We start from the raw sequence: 19,309 nt of genomic DNA on the forward strand, positions 1-19,309 counted from the left end.
GTCTAATCTGCATATTGTCCTGCAGTGGTGGTAGGTGTACGTCACAAGCACACATATCCTCTTCTGCAGGACAGTGCTGTTCTGTGGTGAGAAATAACAATATCTTGAGAATGTCCATGTTCAAAGATGAGAAAGAGACTATCAAGCGCCCCGCTCCCCCGCCAAAACTGCATGTTTATCCAGCTTGTGGGAATTCCTGTTCCTCAGGACGAATCTGGAGTTGTCCTGATTGGCGAGATTCCCGTCCCACCCTCTGCTCTGTCGGGCCCTTTCAGGGAAATCACATCCCACACAGACAGACGATTACTCACTGTCCCTCCACTAAGACGTTACTCTGCTGACCTGGCAGCAGGAGAGATGGTGATGGTGAACGCTCTGAAAATGTGCAAAGACGTAGAAACCTTTGAATTTACAGTAAAACTTACAGTAACTAAGGCTGCACACTCACACAATTTAAGGTTTTCACTCCACTAATGTAAAACTTGAAGTAAAGATTACTTGTGTAGCTCCCAAGTTCCCAAAGTTTGACAAAATAACCCCAATGAATTTATCAGGGTCATCGCTGTTTGAGATGGGGTTTTTTTGTTTTTTTAGCTTGGTGCATAGTAGGGACTAAAAGTCATCCCGGCCTTTATTTAAATATTTTACCAGTCATTCTATTGTCTTTGTTGTATCTTATTTCTTATGTCTTTTGTATCTATCTAGTGTACAAAATAAATCACATGCAAAATCTGATTTTGAACCTTTTTTCTGGGGATGAATGTGACATGTTCCCCCAGCTTTTCCAAACCCTATTTTTGTTCTCCTGACTTTTACTATTTCCTGTTGCATTTCTGTCTATTGTCTCTCTGAACATGATTCTCAGGAACAGCTGTCCTGATAAAAATAGTAGATAAAATCAACTACTGACATACATTACATATAAATATGTGTGTGTTTATGAATAAATGAATATTAAAATTCAGTGGTCATCCCAGGATGTATGAACAAACAAACAATATCATCAATGTACTTCCTCAAACATTTCACCTTTACAGACCTGAAACTTTCATCATCTTGATACTATTATCAGTAATTTATACCTGGGATTCAGGTCATAAAGATTTATCTGGGCAATTAAACATGGTACAGTGTTGAGCACATAAAGAGGTAGGTAACTTGTGTTTTGGTGGGTTAAGTCACCACTACATGCTTACACCTCTCTCCTGTCTTTGCATAAATCCTTTCAGGGCTTCTGGCAGCAGTTTCCTGCTCTTTCATCTGGCTCCCTTGTGGTAGGACTATTAGCCCAGCCTGTATACCTGCAAGTGTTTGGGAGGCAGCTGGCTCTGGACGCTCAGTGCCTGCACGGGCCTAGGGGCTGCTGGGACCTGGGAACACTGGCACCAAATACCAATGGGTAATTAGACCTTCATTCAAGAGCGAATGTGGCAAGCATTAGACACAAGGCTCTTTCCGGTTCAATTCTTATCTCCATCCTGCCTTCTTTTCCCCTCCCAACAACCATGCTTCATCCACACTTTTTTTTTCCTTTTCTCATGATTTTTCTTTCCGGTCTTGGACAATCCATAATCTAAAGAAGAACATCTGGTGTATAAGGCCCTGCCATTAACATCTGTCTCGAGGGATCGAATCACAAGTGGACAGTTCTTAGTACAGGTGTGAACATGCCCAAGACGCATTGAGGATGCATTTGAGATTCGATTGCTCAGATCACATTCGGAAGTGGTCTGAGCTGCATGTGGCCACATTCTTTTAGTTGTGTTAATGCAAATGTGTCTTGGGCCCCACTGAGGGGCCGCAGCCTAAAACCAACGATCCCTGGCCTGCGTCAGCTTCAAAATGAACACAAAATATTTTTACAGTTCTGTGTTTCCCGTACACAGACTTTAATGTGGTGGCCCACGTCTTTCCTTATAGGAAGTGTTGCTAAAGTGCAGTTTACCAACTTTCTCACTTGAAAAAAAACATGCAAGAAAAGTAAGATTATGCTTTCATATATCTCAAATTTCTATCACAGACGTTGTAAATACTGAAGTGTCAGATATAAAGTTTAACTACGTATGTGTCTCTATTATGTACCACTTCTTTTTGTCAGTTGTGAGAAACATGACAGTAGTTGTTTCTCATGTGGGAGGAAATCTTTAAGAGGCCCCTCGTTTTGTGGTGAAAGGTGACATAACCCATAATTCCACTCAAACCACAATGTTCTTTTATCAGATGTTCCTCCCTTGCACTGCAAGGGTGGCTCACGTGACACAAGCGCTCACAAATGACAGCAACAAAATGCTGTAAATAGACAGAAGTACGGAAGCACAATGTCCATCCTCACAGTATCCAGCACTGCCCGAGGTGATTTTGATTTGGTTAAAGGAATAAACGCAAACCAGAATATTTCCCCCTGTAACAGAACGATAGTTTGTGCAGCAAGACCAATATTTAGTGCTGACACAGCACAGTGAAGATACATTTAAAGTTCCTGATTGGGAAAGTACTAATGTGATCTCAAATCGGAAAAACAACTGCTCTGAGAGTTGGTGAAAATTTTGGTAAACAAGTTGCATCACTTAAAAATCAATAAACATAATTTGGGAATCAGCTTTCAGTAGTAGCTTTTAATAATTTGCAATTTACATGACTAACTCTCAACCATGCTTTTTAGCTGATACAAATGTTTTTTCTGATTGATATGTATATTTTAAATATTTTACATGCTTGTTAAACCTGATCCCTTTTCTTTGCTCTCTGTTGTTGTGTAAATATTGGGGAGACGTGTCAAAGTGTTGTTTAAATGCTCTAAATGAACGTTGTTTACAACATTCCAAAACGTACAAGAACGCACTGAAGTCGGAACGACGACTTTACAGCTCGGGAAATGATGCCTTCTGTGGAGCAAGTGAATGCAAAGTACACACAAGGGTGCAGCAAACAGGAGCCAACACATCAGCGAGCGAGCAGTTGGTGAGCAGATGACTGGCAGAAAGGTGAGGGGTCAGAGACTGGTGACAAGTCATTGGAAAAATGATTTAGATAGACCTATGAAAATATTTAATTGAAATGTGTGTGTAAACATATTAAGTGAGCAAGAATTTTGACTAATTTATTTATTTGATATTGAACTTACGCATTTCAAAAAAGCTAATTTCATTAATTCCCACATTTAATCCTTGTGTCACAGGCAAGGGATGTGTGAAAAGGCTGACAGACTTGGTTGCTTTGTGGTGATTTGAATCCAAGGGCTGGGGAGGATGCTGCTTTTAGCGGTCAGAGGAAAACACTGGGTCCAAATTAGCATAAACAGGAACACAAAAGGAAAAAAGGGAGAGGAATGAAACAGAAAATAGTGTTGTCAACAGGACCCCCCAGTGAGGAATTTCAATTTCATATATCTAATTATCCCTGTCAGATGGAAACAAGTGCCAAAAAGCTGTCTTTGTTCTCCCTCTTTATCCCCCGCATCTCTCTCAATTAATTTCGGCACACGAATATGACTAATTGTCTCTCTGCAGCGTTGCAGCCACATAAATAATAATTGTGGCCCATGTTGCAGGGCGGGGGCTGTGGGGGTGCTCATGCATCCGTTTATGAAATTTGAACACAATGGTTTGTGCATAATTCAGGTGATCGCGTTAGCAGGCCGATGCAACCTCTCTGCAGACATCACCCTCTGCCCCACTGTCTTGTAGCTGCATAATACCTCTATACTTTCCCTCTTTTGTACAAGCAGAGTGTTATGTCTCTCATTTCTGTCATTGGGATTGTTTCTTTGTTTAGAGTGGTGATATTAGCATCATAATCAGCCAGAAAGAAAGAGGCGACAGTGATGACTGATTTATGCGTGGTTTGTACAGAGAGGCCCGACAAAACCAGTCAGCGTCTACTCTCCATTTTCATCAGACATGTGCACTTTATTATTCACTTGCTCACTCACTTACTTACTTACTTGAAAAATCTAATTTTCACCGACATACAGTACTTCACTTTTCTGAACTGGGCGCTTTACATAAAAGGTTATTTTATTTCGATCTAAATTACAGTGGCAAAGAAACACTCAAAACTACTCTAATCAAGTGTTTTCAGCCTTCATACATATTGCCTTCATAATAGTATTGCACTCTGGTTTACATTTAACTCACATTGCAAGGACTTTGACAAAGATTGTATAATTAATTGCTGTCCTATTCACTCCAAACGACCTTATGTTTTTCAGTGTTTTAAAAAAAAAGAAAAAAAAGTAAAGAGGAAGGCCAAAAATGTCCACTCCTGAAAAGATGTTTTATCACTTATTGAGAATGGCATAAAAAGCCCTTGAAGGATACTACTAAAGTGATGACATTTGTTTATTCAATCAAATCCTTCTAAAAAAACAATCAGCAAAACCTAAACATAATGAGCCAAACATCCAAAACTCGTCTAAACAAAGCTGCAGTCGAGCCCCCGCACTCCAACCATAAAACATACCCACTCATTCACTCACACAGAGAGGGGGGGAGGGAGGGAGGGAGGGGGAGGAGTTATTGTTACATTTCATTAGACACATTCCTTCTCTGTGGACTCTTGACCAGTTGCCATGGGATTTCAGCTGACCACGTTTCATATCAGGCTCTCTCACTCACTCGCTCTCTTTGTTCTCTCAGTCTGTAAATTTAAACATGACTTGGATGACATGACTGAATTTACCACACAAATTTACGACTTAGATGAAACGATGCAACAGGTAGAACAAAGTCTTCACTCTTCATGTGCCGCTGTTGTTATTTATAGAAGCTCTACCTATAAATTTTTTTTTAATTTGTTTTAATTTTCTTGAAGGATTAACAGGCTATACGGCATAAACTAGCTGCAGGCTAATATGGCCTGATTTAAATTACTTATGGTATCCTAAAAATATATATATAGTAATAATACAAACAAACAAAACATTAACTTTTGTCCTTTTGGATTATCATATTATATTATTTCTGAGACTTTTTTCTGTTTCTTTAAATTTTACTATGTCATTGGTATAACTAAACCAGTGGCACATAATATGAGTCAGGTCAAAATGCAGATTCATAAAGTTACAGATAAATAATATTGAATGTAAACTATAGTTAAGGTATTCTTACGTTTACACAGCTAAAACAATTAACTGAGTTTAGACTAAGATGGTGGTTTGATAGAAAAAAAACTCCTCTTCATACAGAAAAGTCAGAAAAGCTCTCTGACTAGTCACTGCGAAGGAGTTTTATGGTCCCTAGAATAATAGAATAAATAAAGAGCATGAAGTCGGAAAACTACGAAAATAAATTCATAATTTTATGCGAATAAAGTAAAACTTTACAAGATGCTCCACAGTCCTCATCTTCTCTATTCTCATAATATTAAAATCACGACTTTATTCCTGTAATATTCACACTTTAAAATTTAACATAATTCCACACAAAATGATCAAACATTTTTTTTCAATGAGGCCCTTATATGCCATTGAAGGTCACTTTTCCAAACTGTGTATATCCTTACTTTCTGCCTGCACACTGGAAAGGCCAAGCTAATTCATATATTGAAACTGAGTGTTGGCACAGTGCATAAATCATGAGATGCACAATCGTTTAATATAGACATAACTCATTGGGATATTGGATTGTGTTGTCAGCCGCACATATGCCTATTAGGGTGATGGCACCAGCTGACACACTACGCTAAACCTCTTTGGTTATACATTGCACTGAAACACATTACAAAGACTCGAGCCTGCCTGTACATTCTGTGCTAGCATGAGAAGAGGTAACCAGTCAATAATGTGTGTTCACACTTCACAGGAGAATGCAAGAAGACAACATCTGTTGACTTGCAGGTATCACCGTCAGCTCACGGCCTTTTGTGTGAAGTAGGACGAGGTGTCAAAGAACAAGAAGACAATGCAAAACACTTAACCCACCTTTGTTTTCTCTTAGGCTTCATCCATACTACTACATTTACAATTGAAAATGAAAACTATCTCTGTCCACTCAAGCAATTTGACTCAGTTTTAATCTCTGTCCATACGAACATGCCTGAAAATACATTTCACATGACCACTCACGAACACTGGGCATGCACATGCTGGTGTCCACAGTAAGCTTTTGGTTGATAGTTGCAGACAGAGGTATGCAAAAAAAAAGAAGCAGCAATGGTAGAAAGTAAAATGCAGATTTTTTTTAGGGTCAGCAACGCTTGCAATCAATTATCCATAATGTGTTCTATGTGGGTAGCTGAGGCCAATGCTGGTTGTTTTCTTCCAGATGAGGGTCTTGTGAGTGGAGCCCAGCTTTGTCAGATGGGAATTGTTGAAGTATCGTACCAGAGGCTTAGAATTATCGTATTTTGAGAAACATTATTGTACACGACCAGAGTAGGGATGGGATGCTGCTGGAAAAAACTGATCTGAGCGCTGGTGTCATGTACGGAAATCTCTGGAGTAGTCACTGCCTACACCAGTGATTCAACATTGTGAGTCGCCTAAATGGTCAGTCTGTAGTACTGGTAACCAATGGCAACTTGGCCTTAAGTGGTTATTGTAGTTTTTTACCAGGATTGAAAGAACAAGTGCTTGGTAAAGGTCATTACAAGACACCTGTTGTAGTCAGAGCAGAAAATAGCATTTAGTTGCCATTGGTGAGACCGCATCATATCAACAAACTGCAACCTGTCACTCAAACTCCGCTGTTTAATCTTGTCACAAAAGTTCCCATACTCACACATTCATTTGCATTTTTCCATCAACAGTCAAGTGTGCGCAAAAAAAGACGATAACAAAAAGAGAAAAAAAAAATGATTTGCATTCAGTGTATAAATAGTTCCAGGAACAAGGGCTGTTAAGTTTGAAATTAACATGTAAACAGTTGGAAAGTCTGCCCTGATACCCCCCCCCCCCCCCCCAAACTGCTCCCCATCCCCTTCTCCTTAACCCCCGCCCCTGGCTCCCTTTTAGCGCCTTGATAAATAAACATAAAGCCTCGCACAAAGGCCGCCTTGTTCCTTTAAATGGGCTACTTTTTAATGGAGACATATATTTCCAGGATTATATCAGCATTCAGTTGCAAATTTTGAGTTTTAATACTCCAATCGGGGCAGTCTATGAATAAGAGTATCATTTGAATGCAGGGAACACCTGGTGCTGAGGGCTGGGCTGTAAGGGGGCTTCGAGCTGACCTGGTGTCAGTGCCAAGGCTTCACTTGTTCCCAGCCGCTCCATTCAGATTCTCACAGCCTCAGTCCTACTGATGACTGGAGAGCACATGTAGCTTCATGATCTTAAAGTGACATGAAGAATCAGAATCTATCAAGAACATTTTCTGATTGAATGCAAGACTGATAAAAGGTCTAGAATTAAATTCAAATTGTTTAAAAATTCAAAGTCATTCCATCTTGTGACAGAAACTACAATGCAGTTAGCATCCCAGAAAGACTTTCATTTTTTATTATTTATCATAGACTGTGTGTTTTCCGAAGTGTGACATCAGCATGTAGTTTGTGATGGGGGAGGCACTTCCATGCAAATGAGAGAAAATATTCCTATTCTATCAGATCTTTTTTTTTTTTTACCAAGTTTACATTGTCATGTTGAAATGGAGACGAGAGCTCCAAATTCTCCCCTGTAAGAAGAAATTGACAGTAAAATGACAGTTCTTTTTTTTTTTTTACTTACTTGCCAGCTTGTGAAGAGATGGGGGTAGGGGTTGGGTGGTACTATTTGGAGGAGGAGAGAGGAAGGGGTTCCAGGGTCTATTCGTATGCACCCCGCATCCACTCAACACACAATCAGGCCTGTATTGCATTTTGCAAATTTATACCCAGGATGTTGGTTTAGAGTGTTTCCCTGAAAAAGAGAGGGAGAGAGAGAGAGGATTTTTTTTTTTTCAAGTAAGTGTCTGCTTTCATGAGCAAGAGTGATTGAGGCACACAAACAAACCTTTGTTTCCCTGCTCACAGATGCAAGGACCAAGCTCTGATTTATGCCCCACCCCGACACACATTTGCACTTTTTTAATACTTTGAGACTAAGACTGTATGAAAAAAACAGTACTAATTCTACTGAAACCCAAATGTCTCTTGTGGTTGCAGCAACACAGATTGTCAAATAAAAGTGTCGCCCCAGTGAAAGACATACATTCTACCATGGCCTTTACATCCACTAGATATTCAGAGCAGCCCCTCGTCTTCCTCAAAATATTTGCACAGCCTTATTTTTGCAGTGGACTGGAGAGCTGTACTCATGACAAGCCGATCTATAGCCAGACACAAACAGTCAAAGTCAAAGGCAAGAAACATTGAAGCTACCGGACATTGACCCGCCTTGTTTGAGATTCATTTGCATTCTTTTTTGCTGATTTTCTGAAAATTTAGTAAAAAAAAAAGAAAAAAAAACTTGGCCCCTGACAATAGAAGCACAGAGGACATGTACTTTACCATAGAACAGTGGACCATTGTGTACAGAGCATACAATTACCTCAAGGCAGTTTGTGTGACTTGTAATTACTGTACTAATGTGTATTTGGTACATGTCAGTCAAAAGCAGGTAGAGTAGACTAGTATTTTATATTAACACATGTATAAAATATTTTATGTTCATGGTATATTCATAAAGCTTTACATTCGACTTTACTTTTCAATGTAGCGTAATGTCTGTTATCAGTTTCTAAGGTGGCTTTAACATGTACCTTGTTTGGTCCGAGCTTCAGACTTTTGAGTTTAATCTGAATCAAAATAAAAGGTGTGAAAGTTGCATCAGTCCATGGTCCAGACCAATGGACTAACATTTTGGAAGAAGACATTAATTTTGCTGGTAGTAATAACATAATGATATTACAGTGGCAATAAAATGAACATAGTGTATCAGTCATTCTCCTTTTTTTATACACTTTAATCAAATCGTTAGCGAACACAATAGCCGACGCACGCCCATGTAGGTTACACAAAAAGTCTTTGTTGCGCTCTCAAAATTGCAAAAAAAAACAAAGCAGTATAGGGATGCACCTTAAAGGTACAGTATGTAGAATTTTGTGATATCTAGTGGTGAAGTTGCATGTTGCAGCTGAACACCCCTGACCTCACCCTTTCCTTCCAAACATTACAGAGAACATGTGGCAGCCTTCAGTTGTCATAAAAACCCAAAAGGTGTTAAGTTTGTCCGGTTTGGACTACTGTAAAAAACATGGCGGCCTCCGTAGAGAGGGTCCCCTCGATGTAATTATAGAGTATTTAAATATAAAGGACATTTTCTGGGGTAAAGAAAACTACAATTCATACAATTTAGATGAAATGAACTAGTGAAAACATCATGAGGATTATTCTGCATTAAATTTCTGCCAATAGTTCCTTTTCACCTCAATCTTACACACTGGACCTTTAACTGTTACTTCCCATCACTTATCAAAAACATTTTTTAAGTGCACTTTAATTGTTCGACTTTCTGTGTGAGGTTTATTCCCTGCATTGAATTTTCAAAAGTGAGAGTTTATTAATTTAAGTATATCTAAGTGATGGGTTTGTCAAACCTGCACTACATAGGGTCAGAGCGTTGTATCTGCTGAGCTGAGAGCACAGACAAGTTTGCAGGCTGCTCACAGCTTGTTTACGTCAGTCCCAATTAATAATTAGTTTAATGATTTGGGCGCTTGACATGTGCCCCGGACAAATGCAGGCAGGAAAATGCACACACAGTGCTGTTTGCATAAATCTGCCATTTCAGCGCGGGTTGAAGGGGAAGAGAGCGAGAGTGAGCGAGAGGGAGAGAGGTGGGGGAATTATAGGACTCAGATGTGTGTGATTGGCGGTTCCCTTGGCTCCCAGGGTTACAGAGTTCAGAGAGAAGCCGATTATTGTTCTCCCTCAGGTCAAGCCTTCATAAATAAACAAGGGGAGAGCCTGCGGCACCGTGTTTTAGTATGATTAGCATATCATACAGCCTATCGACAAGGCACTTATCATATTACAGCACGGCCGTCCTCTGAGCACACGGAGGTTACATGTACAGGGTTGCTGAGCATACATCTCTGTTCATTAGAGGGGTCCTCGGGGGAGAGAATAAATCATATCAGCACGTGGTTATGGCAGCGCAGGTGTTTGAATTCGCCATACATCGGATGTTATCCAGGGGCTTCAGTAATTCAGAGAGTAACAGGCAGTTAGCTTTACACTGAGGAGGGGAGATGATGCACAGGATTGATAGGGAGAGAGTTGGCTGACTGGCAGACAGAGCTGTGGTACTTGAGGCATTGTTTCCTTATTAAACATGAACATTAACCAAACACTGTCTGCTTAAACATTAGCATACAAACCAATCACCAAGCTCATGATTATTCACTACCACAGATGGATAAGAGTGAATAAGTGATTTCAAGAGTGATTTCCAAATGTACGAAAACTGGGTGGGCCAATCACAACCCTTTATGTTAAATGAGGTGGGTTTAATATAATGACGAAAACTGCAGTGCACCAACCAGAGGGCCAGTGTTTTTCATAAACCACAACCAAGATGGCTACATGAGATGTAGTGGAGAGGTCTGTTGAATTCATTATGGAATAAACAAACTGGATGGAACTTTCTTTGTATCTAATAGAAGAAGAATTGGTGTAAATGGGTATCCAGTGAGTTCAAAACTGATGCCAAGGGCATCTTTTTTCAAAGCAAAAACAACTGGAAAACTAAATAAAAATTATTTTTGAAAAGGAAATTGTTACCAAAATCTATTGCATGTTTTTCTTAATATAAACAAAACACAAAAGTGAGCAATGGATAAATTGACAAATAAACTATGCAAAGTCATAGGCATAGGTGAGCTGCATTAAACTGCCCCAAAACATCTCTTGGTCAGGAGTTGACTTAGATATATCATCTGTTGTAGTACCTATAGTAAGAAGGGTCTTTTATTCAGCAATGTTCTGTCTCTGTCAGTAATGTGAAGTAACACTGACATGGTGCTCCTACAGATCTATGGACTAAATTTACTTACAATCAAGTAAGACAAGAAGCAGCTGCAAACCAGCTGAGACAAACTATGAAAACATGCCAACCACTTTTGTGCATGTCACGTTAGCATTTTTTAAAAATAGCTGTCATGCTGCTGAAACTCCGGAGCTAATGTCATCAGACTAAATCTGTCTTCACAGGTTTTCACAGAAGTATCACAACATTGTCTCAACCAGTTTCTCTTCTCAAACTAAACTCGATCAGTCAGCAGTTTTTCGTGAACAAGTGAGAAAAGTTGTTACCAGTAATGCTAAGTGAGCAAGAACCACAGAGAGAGCGATTCTCCTCAGGCAGCTAGACTCGTTGATAAGAATAATACAAAATAATATGCATATTCACCTGAGGACTTGCATTAAAACTAAACCATATTCAAATGTCAAAACCAGTGCTGCACTTCCACCATTGTCCATTTGGAATTCTCTCTTGGCCTTGACTTTTAGTTCCACTCAGGACTTGTCAGTCATAGTCTCAGCTCCCAGCCAGGATGATCCAGTGAACAGCAAAATGGAATAAAATAAGAGGATAGGATGATGGAGTTTGGTGCACCCAACAGACAAACCAATGTTTCTATGGATGATGAAATTAGCCCAGGAGGAATTATGACTGCAGCCATGATGGAGTGGAAGTCGACTCGACTCTCAGACACGCTGCTCAGATTTCAATTTAGGCAAGTCTTTTCTCCTCAGCTACACAAGCTCAACTCACAGACCAGGGGCCACAATTAGCAGCTAGCTGCTCTGACCAGGGAGAAAGACCAAATGACATCCGCACCTAAGCCCTCCTAAGCCTGGGGAGCTGCAGCCACGGAGCGGCCTCAGTGCTCTCCACCTTCCAGTCAAGCATGGCCTCTTTGGGTGATCTACACACTGGGAAGGGATGTTATGTATTTAATGAAATTAGCATCCTCCTGGGAGGCAGGGGTGCTGAAGATGTCCAGCTGGGCGGATCTACAGTGGGCTATGAGAGGTTACAAATCAAAAAGTGGAATATTGGATAGAGGCTTCACGGTGGAGGCACAAAGCTGGGATCAGTCTGGCTGCCATGTTTACCTGGATAATCACATCCAGCACTGGCATGGATCTTATGCCAAAGAGAGACACAGCAGACATCAGGACCAGACATTAAGTTTTAATATCTAATCTTTCCAAACAGATGTGATGTTTACGTGATGTCAAAATGTATATTTTGAAAAAAAAGAAACCTAATTGAAAGTTTGATTCTTTGCAGTTGTTGTTAAATATTTTGGGGCTGTAAACACTGGAGCAATGGTCCATATTCTCCAATCACCTCAGTGCATTTCTATACACATTGAGCATGTGCGTGTATTAGTGTGTGCATGTGTGCTTAAGTGATGCCATCCCTACACGGCCCACCCCTCAAATTCTCCCCCACCTATTCAAATTAGAACTTCACACACGTCGCGACAAGCTGCCGGGTGCTCTGTGATTTCACACGACCAATTAAGGCCCTCTTGGCAGTTGTGTGAACAGTTTCATTAGAGGAGATAATATTGCAAAGTGAAATGATAAGCAATCATTATGATTAATGCCCAGACATTACATTGCTTGTTAATGAGGTGTAAATGATCTCATTATTTTTTGAAAGAGTACAGATTAGATTAAAGTGGAGTGGACAGCGCTCCTCAGTGTTCAGACAAGTTAGTGTTAATTAGGCCCAATCTCCAGGAGCAAATGAGCCGCAACCCTTTGGTAAACAATTAGGCTTCCATAGCCCCAGGCTAGATGGACAAGGATAGGCAACTGAATGGATAGATCGCTGGAGAGATGGATGTCGAGCTAGTGTTCAAATCTCAATTGGACACATCGTTATATCCGGGCAAAATTAGACAATTGTGCTGAACACAATATTTGAGTTGATATTGGGCTTTTATTAAACTTCTGATCCGACTGTTTGCTTTACAGTGTTCAGATATGGCTGGATCATATTAATAAAACAATACACATGACTAGTTCTTGTTATTTCACCTCTTTTTTAACACACACCTATATGAGTTCTGCTTCCTAACAGCAGTGCTTTGTTCTCAAAGAGATGCTAAACATGGAGTTGGGGTTGTCAGTCCTCCCCAGTGCTACATGTTCAGGCATAGAATACTTGAGCTGCTCTCAAGGTAACAAAACTCACACTCATCAGGTGTTTAAATGACTTTCTGGAAGTAACACAGGGAAAAAAGATTGACGATTTTCAGTGGTTTTATCTTAATTTCACAACAACAGACCTCAGCCTATTAATGCCACTTTATCATTCATTGTCTTCATTGACTCAGTAACGATTCTTTTGATAACAATTTCGTAAAGCAAAAAAAACAAGGGCTTTTGTTTTATTCATTCAACGTTGGCCTATTATTATTAAAATCATTTTTCTATATTCATTCGTGAAATCACAATAGAAAGAGAGCAAAAGCATTTCAGAGTTATAATAATACACATATCCTCCTTACTTAAAATAGGAACAGAAGCACTTTCACTGAGTTTAACATCTGAAAGGTGAGAGCAGTGTCCCTGCATCTCCTCTGAGGACAGCCCAGCACCAGTCACAGCCTCTGACAACATTGATTTTACCATCCACTTCCTTTGTCTGAAAAGATATGTTTAGATTATGACAAGAAAAGAGATTCAGTAATCCCGTTACCATAGAAGTTATGTTTTCGAGTCATCAGACCCCTTATCGCTGATTGATAACGCTTAACTCAAAAACATATAGAAGCCTTAGGAACGTCAATATTTTGCTGCCGACTGAAGGTGACCCCTGCGTTCCTGGTGTTTGCAGTGTGTGCGCAGAGGGCTTTGATGGTAAATTTGTAAGGGTGGTTATGTGGGGAGGCTATTATGGATTTGCTATCTTGGCCTGAAGTGTTTGCTGCTGATTATGTGATTAAATCAATAATAATTTCTGTTTGGGCTCCTTTGCTCCTCTGCTTCATCTTCTTTTTCTTGTGTAGTTGAGCGGAACGGTGGGCGGGGGGACTGGTGTACACAAGTGTGAATGCAGGAAGCACACACACACACACGCATACAACCATTTACAACACACAGCAGAACAACTGTGCAGCAGATGACACTGGGGGCACAAACCAGGGTGAAAAAAGTGTACAGGAACTCAAAAGAAGACAAAGTCATATGAAATAGAAAAAAAAAACCTTCCGGGAAGGCCGGAATGCAAATTTAACACAATAAGAAAAGTAAAGACACCAAGGGGATGATTATTCTCAATAAAATCAAACCTACCTAACTTTACCTTATTTTAAGGAGCTGTCATATTAATGCAAAGCTGAAATCAGACTAAAGAACCCCTCCTCCACTGTGTCACTGTTCCTTCAACTACACCTCAGACCCTGGTCTGTTGCCGACTTGTGCCAGCCACTCTGTAGCAACGGCATGCACTCCCCTCACTGGTTCTGCCAGGTTTGTTGTTATGTCTAGACTGCAGGAAATGCAAGATTACATTTGTTTACAACCAACAGGAACTAGAACCAGAAGCTGTTACGTGATTAAAGAGTGCTACCCAGAGAGTGTGTGTGTGGCTCAACCCCCTGGGTTTGGCACCGATCGCCTTTATATAGGCAAACCAAGATGGAGAAGGAGAGCAGAGCTGCTGTCCGCGTCAGTTAGATGAACAGATCGCACTCAACGCAGCGCTCTCACTAAGAATCCAGGTTCTGAAAGTAAGTTCCAAGGTGCCAAGTTTATGTGTTTGTGTCTGTTTTGTGTGTGTACTGTATTTATTTGTGCATGTGACCACGTATAATATGCATTTAGTGTGTCTGTGGCTGCGTGTGTGTGTGTGATTATGTGTGGCTGAGTTCCCTCAGCACCCTCTTAAATCTATACCCAATAAAAATCAGCGCCTTCTCGAAAAAACAAAACCCAGGGAAACATCTGTAAAACATCGATTTTGCAGATTGCAAACCAACTGCATGGCTAATGAGAAAAGAAATCATTTTTGATTAATTAACGCAAAAATTGGAGAATCTAAGCTGCCACCAGGGAGATGACAAGTGCTGCAGGCCTGATCACACAGGAGGGGGGGGACATGCAGAGGAGCTGCCTCCAGCTCTGGCTGCAGGTCGGGAAGAGAAGAAGGACTGAGGCTTTCAGTATGTTGGTGAAGTTGAGGTATGGCTTCCATTACTGAGCCAAAATCACCAAGAGTCTTTGTGGTGATCAAATGGAGAAGTGAAATACTTTCCACTCAGTCATCGTGCGCGTTTATTCATGAAGGGCAAAATGTTTGGTAGCTATCAGCATAGGTGGAGTTTACAGCTTTTACAGTACTATTTCAGTCGCTGGCATTTTATTTAAAGGGTTGATTCACCCAAAAATACACCAACACACACGGACACCACCATCGTTTCTCACTTCAATCTGTGGATATTTAACCTTTCAGACACTTAAACTTCGTTTTATTTGAGTCTATTTCTGCTGCCACCCCACCACAAGGGAGGTGAACGGAATAATGGTTATAAAAGTATTGAAAATTCCTCATATAAAAAACATTGACGCTGTGTTTACTTTGTTAAACCTACGTACAGTATTTTAAATGCTGTAATGCCCTGTATGCATCATCAATAACATTATATTTACCTTTAGACTTATCATGAGTTGTTCATAATTCTTTAGGTCAGTTAGGGCTAGCTACAAAAACCTTATAAATCATTACCTGAGTTATTTTGGGACCACCATGGAGTTTAGTTTCACCCTGTTTATTTTTTGTGAGCAAGAATACGCAAAAACTATCGGACAGATTATCACAAAACTAAGTTGAAGGATGTGGTACGCATCAGAAATGAAGCCATCATTGGATCTGGATCAGGGGATGGACTGTGAGATAGGGCATTTACCCTGATTTCTCACAGAATAATTCATGGATCTTGATGGAAAAAAACAAACATGTTAAAGGGACTGATATCTATGTGTGTTTAATTAAATTACAATTCAGTTCTAGAGAATAAATATGTGGTTTCATTGAAGGAAAATTGGGGCTTGATGCTCTACTTAGTGCCTTTCTATTTTTATTTTTCTTCTGCTACTTTACTGATAAACCTTTTATTATTATTTACTGTGCGACCCCTCGGGAACCCACTGCACCACAGAGGTATTTTGTAGTTTGGTTGAAGTGAGCTTTTAATATTGTTTTAGATTAATGTAAAATTCATGATAAAACAACCTCATGGAAGAGCAGCTTCTTTCCTCACATCTCATTACCCTTCTACACTAAATTACACTAAATCTATATCATTTGTACTACAGTGTAATATAAATGTGGTGTGAGAACCTGTAAAATATCCTAAACACCCTCTTCATATAAATATATATTTATGCAGAAGAACCCACTTCTGTGAATACGAAAACATTCAGGGTTTCAGTTTGGTCTTAAAAAGGCTTAAATTTAAGAATATGAATTTTAGGCCTAAAAATGTAATTAGTAATCAGTAAATGAATTCAAATATTAAATACCAAATTATTATACTACATATTATACTACATCAATACATTTAGGTAGGTCCTAATTATGTTAACATTCATTTGATGCTACTTCTATAACTTTTAAATGTTGTTTTTGTACAAGACATCTTTTGGTGGTATACACAGATTGTGATGGTTCTGTGTGTTGGAGTTCATTCTCAATTATGCAGATTTTATTATTATGAGTATAATATAAATAAAATACAAACAAGACCACCATGAAACTGTTAACTGATCATCTACAAACACTGTGGTCAGAATTTAATAGATAGCGTGGCATTTAGAGGGTTATTCTCCACCAGGCTATGTCACCTTATCTTCAATTATGGGACAGTGTGATTCTTGGACTAACTAACTTGATAAAACAGAAACCCAGACTTATTATACAATACAGTATCCAGCATTCTTCTCACTGACATTCAGTCCTTGTGCTCCTTATACCACAATCCTATTAATCTGGAATAAGTGTCTCTGGAGAGTTCACTCCTGGTTGGTTTAGTGACACTGTAATAATCTGGATTAATACGTCAGATCCCAGAATTCTGTGGACAGCACAATAAATGTTTGCTTTGAGACAGAGGTCAGACAATAATTGGCCTTTTCCCATCATATTATGAGCAACTGTGGTCTAATTTTAGTCTGCGCGTGGTGTGAGTCTACAAACAGCAGGGCACGGTGGAAGGAGTTGCCTCTCTGAGACGTTGGAGGTGTGACTTTTCTATTACTCACTGTTATATTTCTGATCCGCTGTCAGAAAACACCAAGAGTGGCTGCTGTCTTGTTTTGCTGACACAGTTCTGATGAATTTTAGCAGTTATTATAAGTCGTAAACTCAAGTTTTACTTTCAGGAAATGCTTAGTTTGCATTAGCAGCAACTTAAGTTGGCATTTTGTCCACAGACACCCTGTTTGTATAATATTGCAATACTTTCAGCGGGCCAATAACTCAATTACTAATGTTTTACCTCATTTCGTGATTGACATTGTCTTAAAAGACATTTATCGAAAACGATAAACGTTGTTTAAGTTGTTTTTAGACAGATATCTTTCGCCAGCTGAATGTAACTGTTCTGCAAATGTGTTCTCAGGGGCTCTCTCCTACTCATTCACACATCAGACAGATGTAAGCTCACACACACACACACACACACACACACACACACACACACAGTAGAATTGAGTGAGGGTGCAGGCAGCCAAGTTGAGCCGCTGCACTCACAACACAGCTGCTTCTCCAAGGTCAATAAGAAACTTGGAGTGTTTATTTGTCCACGTGCTTTATTTGCTTTCTAATACAGCTCTGATTTGACAGATCTACTTGAAAAGAATCATAGCACTTTAACGTCTAAAGAGCGTGGGATATTTCCACTCACCAAAAAAATGTTTTCTCTCTTCCCTCTTCCTCTTATTTCATTCGATCAGTTTTTCATAATTCATTACCATCCCATCTATTTTCCTCTGGTGTCTTCATTTTCCCTTCAAAGAAAGCATAATGCTCAGGAGCGTTGCACTAACAACCTCCTACCCTTTAATGGCGAGACAGTAGGCCATTGTGAAGCTGAATCGCCATGGATTTATAGCTATAGTCCTGGGTTCCCAGAATGCAATGTCACTCTGTCACGTTGTCATCAATCTGTTGTCTCTGACCAAAGAGGGGAAAAAAATCACTGAACAAAAAAATAACACAACAGCAAGACACGTCTTTATGCATGATGTCATTTTTATCAGCTGCCTGCCTGTCATAGGTAAAATGTGTGGGCACAAAGAGCTCCATTTACTCAATAAAAGCCTGCGAGTAGCCACGTCAGACATCATCTACTTGCTCCAGATTACACAAATAACAAGGGGCTGGTTGAGTGCCAAATGTGGCCATTGTAGCAAATGAATACACCTTTTGACGCCAAAGCTTTTCCAAGACATTTAATCTTCATTAAGCTGTAAAACCTGCAGCATGGCAGCCCTTTTCACACATTAATATCCACTCATGACACAGCATAAGCCTTTTCTTATGAAAAAATATAGCCAGAATTCTACCAATGTACAATAATCCCTAATATACTGTGAGATTTAACTTCCAGCATTTATCCGCTGCAGATCAAAATATCACAACATTGATATTTTCTAATAAAACACACACTAAACTTTAAAAAAGACAACAGATAAAGTCCGCCGACACCAACGGTATGTCCCCTCGCTCATAAACCGTTACCTTTCAGAGTCACTTCCCATGATCTACACGCACAGATATTGAACATCATAAATCAGCTTCATAAAGGTTGTCTGAGAGAGTCTGTGTCTTTTTGAAAAAAGGTGGGGGGAAGAATAAAATAAAAAGAGAAAGGATCTAAATCCTCATGATTAATGTGCTTCCCAAACCCTCTCAGAGCCATGGTAACCAGGGCAGTTTGCCACGCCATTTAGACGATCCTGGAGCTGACATAAAAGAAGCATTTTTCCAAGTCTCTGACTGATGCAGCTCCTCAGTTCAAAGCAGCGAAAGTCTCAAAGACATGTCTGCGCTCTTGTTTCAGGCAGGAAACTAAACAATAATCTACTGAAGCCAAACATTGTCACATAATATAATAAAGAGCCAACGTCTGCAGGGTGTGGATGACTGAGACTGGTCACACATATCTTCACAGTGTCCGTTATTCAAAACTCCATCATACACAGAACAGTTTCTTATTTCTCTCCTTAGATGCTATTAAGATTTTTTTTTTAAATCTTTGAGTGAATAATTGAAATAAAAGAACTTGCATAATTCTGACCAAACGAGCCAAATTGAAGAAAAAAAAGTTTCAAGAAGAGAAGAATGATTTCCAATGATATTATG

At 39.6% G+C, this 19,309-nt stretch overlaps 1 long non-coding RNA gene across 1 annotated transcript in view; it reads right to left on the reverse strand.

The window, feature by feature from the left end:
- Positions 1-19,309, reverse strand: part of LOC138413574 (uncharacterized) — a 55,265-nt gene that overhangs the window by 10,628 nt on the left and 25,328 nt on the right. Inside the window, exon 3 of the long non-coding RNA XR_011245948.1 lies at positions 7,670-7,840. This is a non-coding gene — a long non-coding RNA (uncharacterized lncRNA). The remainder of the gene's footprint in view (positions 1-7,669; positions 7,841-19,309) is intronic.

The sequence above is a fragment of the Paralichthys olivaceus genome, chromosome 13, assembly GCF_024713975.1.
Source record: "Paralichthys olivaceus isolate ysfri-2021 chromosome 13, ASM2471397v2, whole genome shotgun sequence".
NCBI classification, from domain to species: Eukaryota; Metazoa; Chordata; class Actinopteri; order Pleuronectiformes; family Paralichthyidae; genus Paralichthys; species Paralichthys olivaceus.